Below are 7,632 nucleotides of genomic sequence, written 5' to 3' on the forward strand. Positions count from 1 at the left end.
AATACCCAATTTGAACGATTAAAAGTGATAATTTGCAAGCAGTACCTAATTTGGATGCATTCTAAATGAATGCACTTCAAAATAAATTGAAATCGAAAAAAAATAAATGAATATGCTTCGTGCATTAAAAAAAAATTCAGTATATATTTCGATTACGTAATAAAGTGATAAATAAACACATAAGAAGATGCCTTCTAATTGGCGTACGACTAACATATTAAATTAGCAAATGCTAATTATAACAAGATAATTAACCATTTTTTGTCTCAATTTTATATTTTTTTCAATTTTATTTGAATTGTTATTTTTTAATATCAAATGCTAATCCCAAAATAATATGTAATTTGAAGGCATTAAAGATAATGTTATGTCCTATTAAAGAAATGCATTTAAAATAAATTTTAAAACCAATAATAAAATACCACTCTCGGTTTCGAACACAGGACCAAATGACTTTTACAGTAGTTGCTAACCAGTTGATCTACGAACAATTATTGATGCAATTGATAATTAATATGTTTTATCATGTTTATAGAATAAACTGCAAAAATGTGAGACTATTACGAAAAAGAGAGCAGTGTTGGGGTCGAACACAGGTTGGCTCGTTTAGAGCACCACACTGACCATTACTGTAGACCATTTTAGTGATACGATATTCGAATGAAATGATAACACGTGTTCCCAAAGTTAGATTGAAATGATTGTCTTTGCAAATTGAACGCCATACTTTCCGATTGAATTTCTAGAGAAATTTCCCACGACTGAAACCTAACTTTTACCGGCGACTTGCGTCGATTATTCCTTTTGACTATACAGATTTTTTTCATCCTTACTTTCAAAAGCTTTAAATTTCAAGCTCCAATGGCTAAAACAAAACAGTCGAGTACAACTGATTCACGAAGCAAGGGGAATCAGACATTACAAACTAAGAGGAAGAACAAGGCTGTAAAAAGGCGTAACACTTGCAATGCCGGAACCTATACTACCAGGGATAGAGTGGCGAAGCTGGATAGTATGCCTGTGCTCAAAGGTATGCCCATTGATATCGAATCCCTGAAAAAAAATCGATTTTGATGTGTCTCCTTACATTGAGGATTTAAAATTGAGCAAACTGTTGACTCTTAAAGTCAACACATATGATGAATTAGTGAAGGAATTTTACAAAAACCTTCATAGGAATGCTAGGGGCACAGAGATATCTTCTAGTGTCAAAAATGTTAATATCAAAATAGATAGTGCTTTGTTAAATCCACTTTTTGAGATGTCTTCTAATGAGGATGGGTTTTGCATTAAAAACACTGCTGATAAGAAAATAGAATAGGAGGGGTATAATGATACCCATTTCAAAAATGAAGTCCTACATGAGTCTGGTTTACCCCTTTCCACAACAAACATGACGGCTCATGCCCGATTTTTACATCAAGTGGTTATAAAGACACTGCTACCTAAGTATGGTAGCAGGGAAAAATGCTCATTAGCTGAAAGGATTATTTTGTGGCATCTGTTAACGGGGAAACAAATGAATTTTGCCCAATAGATTATCTATCACATCTTGAACAGATTTAGAGCGGTTAAGAAGGAGCGTCAAAGAAAAATCCATCTACCTTATGGTAATCTTTTGACGGTAGTGTTTGAACATTTCAATGTTCCTGTGACTAGGAGAGATAATCGGTCAGTCAATACAAATGCCATAGATGCTCTATACTTGTTAAGTATGGCAACTATGACGAGTAATAGAGGTTGGATCCTTTCAAATTTTGTGAGAGCTGAAGATGATATTGTTTTTGATAAAAAAAAAACATATTTAAGGAACTTGGGGAATGACAAATAGGGTGTTGAGGTTGAGCTGGAAGGTGATGGGCCTGTGGATGATGAAATAGAAAGTCTAGATGTTGGGATGGATGGTTTTGATATTGATGATGAAGATGTTGGGATGGGTGGTGTGGAGATGGAGGGTGTAGAGGTTGAGGTAGAGGCTGATGAGCCAAGGCCCGAAGAGTCTGACGAAGAAGAGGAGGATGAGTATGAAATTGTTTTTCGGAAGGTGGAGCAGCCAGAAAAGGAGAAAACAATGGAGGAAGAAATTGATGATGACATCAATGTTAGGGCGGTGGTAGTTTATGTTGGAGCTGAACTACCGACACCCTCTTGTCCAATGAAGAAGCTTCTGATTTTGGACTTGAATGGGGTACTTATATGCTCGTGAACCCGTATCTTTCGCCCACATATCATTCCATTCATGAAATTATGTTTTGATAATTTTACAGTTGCGATCTGGTCATCAAAGATGGGGTATTTTTCACATTCTTCTAAGGTTCATTGAATTCTAAACATTTGATTCTCTTTTTACATTCTTCTTAAGTTCATTGAATTTTTTATAATTTTAGTGTCTTCTTATTTGTTTTCCAGGAAAAACATTGACAAGATTCTTCCAAATATTAGAAGATCATTAGCTGATGAAATTGAAATGTTGTTTGTTTGGGTTAGACAATTGTTTCCAACTTTTAGGATTCTTTTCTGTTGCATAATCAATTATTGAAATATTTAGTTTTCTTATATTAATGTTTACTACACTGTTTGATTTTCAGGGTCAAGAGCATTGTGTTGTAACAAAGGTCACATTTGGCGCCCATGATAGAAAATTTATAATGTTTAAAGATTTGAAGCAAGTTTGGGATAGCTATCCACAATTCAATGCTTCAAATACTGTGTTAATAGGTGATACACCATATAAGTCACTACTGAATTCTGTAAGTGTACCATCTTTATTATAATTACCCTGTATTATGATGCATTATAATTTCATTTGTTGGATTCTATAGCCAAATAATTTCATCTTCCCCACAACATTTGATTCAAGCAACAGATGGGACAATTATCTAGGTAAAGCTTCGTGTCAATATCTATGTACTTTATTTACCAAAATGTTCATCTAACTAAAATAATGCAATTTGCAAACCCAAATGGAGGTTTTGTAAACTATTTGGAAAGACTATCAAGTGCACATAACGTTGCAGTATTCATCCAGAGGGAACGAATCGGTCAAGATCCCATTCTAGAGGATGATTGGCGAATGGCTAAACTGCAGCAAGCTATAGATTATGCTATGACATATGGAAGATGATTGTATAACCAAGTCATTTGGTGTACTATTGTAGACACCGAGTCAGAGGACCTGTGATGAAAACCCACGATAAAATGGCCAAAGCGGTTGATTCCATTAGTTTGAAAATTTAAATCGAGAAAAATCTATGAGAGCCGGCACTTACGAGTCCCACTAGCAAATTCGGTATCTTCCGGATCACGTCGGGTATGATCACCATTTTATCGGTGTACGAGAGGGCCCCGGAAGTCAGACGTCGATCGACGGATGACGAACGTCGCTCTCGACGGGCGAGCGTTGTCTCTCGTGCGCCAGACGCGGTGCTCGACGCGTCAAACGCTCGTCCGACGGGCGTTTGATGCGCGCCCGATGCTCGTTGGGCGCCGCCCAACTCGTTGGATGAACGCCCAACAAGCATTGGGCGTCGCCCAACTCGTTGGGCTAGCGCCCAACGCACATGAAATTTGTTATAAAAAAATAAAAACTGGTGACGAAATCTAGTTTTTGTCATAATTAGGCAATCATAAGTGTCAAAATTTTGTGTGTAACATAAAAAAGTGTCATAAAAGAGAAAAGTTTTTGTAGTGAAAAGACTGGCAAAGGCCGCCCCACATCCAGCCCCTATTCATTTGAGAGATTGCTAAACAATGTCTCTAACTCCTCTATGGATGTGGAGAAAGCGAAGAAGGGTAAAGAAAACAACTTCCGCTATGAGGAATCACCGAGTAGGATCAAACGCAGCCGGCCTGGGATCAGTATCAGGGAACCACTGAGACCTCTAGACCAAAACATGGACAATATTGCACCCCACCAGGTTAGCACCTCAGGGGCCTAGCTTCTCTTCTTTTCATCCTCGCCCGCTGCTTTGTATATATTAATTAATTATGATCATGTCTTGGAATTGCTTTAGAGCCAGTGGAAATGAGTTTCACCGGGCTCTTAGACACTTGCTATCAATTTATAAACCTGATGTGCTGGCTCTTCTGGAAACACACCTCCCTGCTGTTCGGGCTGAGTTCCTGTGTCAGAAACTGAAGTTTATAAATCTTGAGTTCATTGATACCGAGGGTTTTAGTGGCGGTATATGGGTGTTCTAGAACTCTGACACTGTAGATATCAATATGCTAGATCGAGATAAACAGTTCCTCCATACTTCTATGACGTTAAAAACTGGCACGGCTCGTGGTGTCTCTTTCTGTACTACATTTGTGTATGTTCGACCCCAATTGAGCTTCAAAAGAGAATTTATGTCTGCCATGATCAGCCTGGAAACAAGGACCCTTTGCCCCTGGATCCTCATTGGGGACTTTCACTGTAATAAGAGTATGGATGAGAAGAGTGGGGGTGCTCCGGGGGTCATCGACCGCTGCTCAATGTTTGCAAATTGGATAAACAATATGAAGCTAATTGACATGGACTTTCAGGGTCCAAAGATCACTTGGTTCCGTGGCTTAACAGTGCAAACGAGAGTGGCTTGCCGTTTGGATAGAGCACTTTGCAACACCCAATTCCGACTCATTTTTCCTGATTCAATTGTGCGTGGCCTCCCCTGGAATAAATCAGACCATATGCCTATTTTCCTTGATTTTAAAGTCGCTCCTCCTAATCGCTCTCCTAAACCTTTTCGGTTTGAAGCTCCCTGGCTACACCATACTAATTTTGAGAAATTCCTTCAACCAATCTAGAATAAGTCCACCAACATTGTAGATGGTCTGAACTCGATTACTCCGCAGCTCTACCATTGGAACAAAATGGTCTTCGGCAATATTCACCTCCGGAAGACTCGCCTTTTCAGATGGTTAGCTAGTGTGCAACGCAGCCTCGCCTGTCGATTCACTAGGGGTTTGCTTCGACTCGAACGGATCTTGCTCCGGGATTTAAACTTGGTTCTCCAACAAGAAGAGATCCTCTGGTATCAAAAGTCTCGGGTAAAATGGCATAGGTTTGGGGATATGAATTCAAACTTCTTTCATGTCTCTACAATCACACGCAGACGTCGTAATAAAGTGGATTGCCTTCGGGATTCAAATGGGACTTGGGTTTGGGAAGCGGCTGAGCTCAAAAATTTGGTCTCTAATTATTATGAACAGCTATACACGAAAGAGAGCCTGAGCAGGCTGACGCTACAAACCATTAGCCACTTCCCAGTGATCCCTGAGATTGGAACAGCTATAGCCCCTCACTATTTTACAGCGGCGGATGTTCATGCAGCCTTATTTGAAATGGGATCATTCAAGGCACCCGACCCGGATGGCTTTCAAGCGATTTTCTTCCAACGTTTTTGGTCTCTAGTTAGTACTCAGCTGACTTCCTCTGCTTTACAAATCCTTAACTCAAGAGAGATCCCGCCCGAATTGAATGAAACTTTCCTTACAGTCATCCCCAAAGTGCAAGCTCCGGAATCTGTAACTCAGTTTAGACCTATAAGCCTTTGCAACGTAAGGTACAAGGCTATAACTAAATGCATTATGAACTTCTTGAAGCCTTTTTTGCACTCTATCATTGACCCGACTCAGTGCTCTTTTGTTCATGGTCGCCAAATTTCAGATAATATAATCCTTCTGCAGGAAACTATCCACTCTTTGAAAAAGAAGAAAGGCCGCCAGGGCTCAATGGTGTTGAAACTTGATCTCGAGAAAGCTTACGAAAGAATCTCCTGGGCCTTCCTGAAATACATGCTTCATCTCCTGGGACTGGATAATAACCTTATTAATCTTATCATGGCTTGTGTTTCAGGGTCCAGCTTGAGAGTGCTGTGGAATGGTGAACCGCTAAGCCCATTTACACCCACTCGGGGTCTAAAGCAAGCAGATCCTCTCTCACCTTACCTCTTTGTCTTGTGCCTTGAGAGACTTGGGCATATGATCAATGATGCAGTTGCTAATGGGGAATGGAAAGCAGTCAAGCTTTTGCGAAACGGACCTTAGCTCTCACATATTTTTTTCGCGGATGACATTGTGTTAATGGCAAAAGCATCTACAGACCAGGCTACTATTATTCGGGATATTTTCTGTGACTTCTCTTACTGCTCAGGCCAAAAGGTTAGTCTAGCTAGTTAAATCCTAAATCTTTTTTTCCCCAAATGTGGTTGATGTTAAGTGTGATAGAATCTGTGATATACTAGGCGTGGCCAAAACCCTCGACCTCGATCGTTACCTTGGGATGCCGATGGTTCATAATCGAACAACTAAACATACTTACGGTTATGTTCTGGACTTCGTTCATGCTAGATTAGCTGGATGGAAAGCCAAATGCCTCAACTTTGTGGGTCGGCTTACTCTGGTAAAGTCTATTCTCTCTACTATCCACAACTTTGCTATGCAAACTGCTCTCCTCCCACGGAGCATTTGTCATCGACTGGATAAATTGAATAGGGGGTTCCTTTGGGGATCGGTGGGGAACCTAAGGAAACTGCACTTGGTGAAATGGGCTACGGTTTGCAAGAGTAAAAAGGAGGGCGGCCTTGGGATTAAACGAACTATAGATTTTAATGTTTCAATGCTCACTCGACTAGCCTGGGCGATCCTAACAAATCCTGATGTTGTTTGGGTTAAAGTCCTAATCTCTAAGTATGGAGGAGGTCGGACAGGCCTCGAGATCTTTCAGAACCAGCCGACTGCTTCTAGCATGTGGCGCAATGTAACAGCGGGGTCGTTGCTGCTTGCCCGGGGCATCTCCAAACTGATCTATAACGGAAAGAATACCAGTTTTTGGACTGATAAATGGTGTGGAAACTTCATGGTGGAAATAGAGGCCACGGGATCAGTCGAGGATGGGATGAGGAATGCCCGCGTAGCGGATCTCTAGGATGACAATCATGACCAATGGAAATAGGATCAGCTGAAGTCTTTGTTGCCCCCTGTTAAATTACAACAAATTGCCTCAACACGGGTTAGCCCCTCTTGCGAAATTGATGATCATTGGTGCTGGCCAGATTCAGCGTCGGGGGTGTACACGGTAGCATCGGGGTATGCTGTGATCCCGCAACAGGAAAGCCAATGTCCAACGAACAGCTTCTAGACGACTCTTTGGCGATTAAATCTGCCGGAGAAAATAAAGTCTTTTATTTGGATTGTAAAACGTGCAATGCAATGCTAACTGTTTACGACGACATTTATCAAGCAATGAAAGGTGCAGTAATTGCCAAAATATTGAAAGCGAAATTCACCTCCTACGGGATTGAATAGCAGCTCGAAGGATTTGGAACCACCTCGTCCCTCTACAGCTCCGTCACACCTTCTTCATCTCTCCGCTTCAGATCTGGTTAGAGGCGAGCCTTCAATCCGACCTTATTTCCTGGAATATGGATCGGTATCTCGTATTTGGCTTCAATTTATGGTGGATTTGGCGATGGAGGAATCAGTCTGTCTTTGAGAAAACCCCTTGGCCCGACAACGGAGTGGATCTGATTTATCGCCTATGTACTAAGTTTAAATAGGCCCGTGCTCTGAATATTGATGGGAGAAATTCGGAATAGCGCTGTGTCTGGGTCAGATGGGAAGCCCCTAGCCCGGGCTGGGTAAAAGTTA

This window comes from Euphorbia lathyris, chromosome 1, assembly GCF_963576675.1.
Source record: "Euphorbia lathyris chromosome 1, ddEupLath1.1, whole genome shotgun sequence".
NCBI lineage: Eukaryota > Viridiplantae > Streptophyta > Magnoliopsida > Malpighiales > Euphorbiaceae > Euphorbia > Euphorbia lathyris.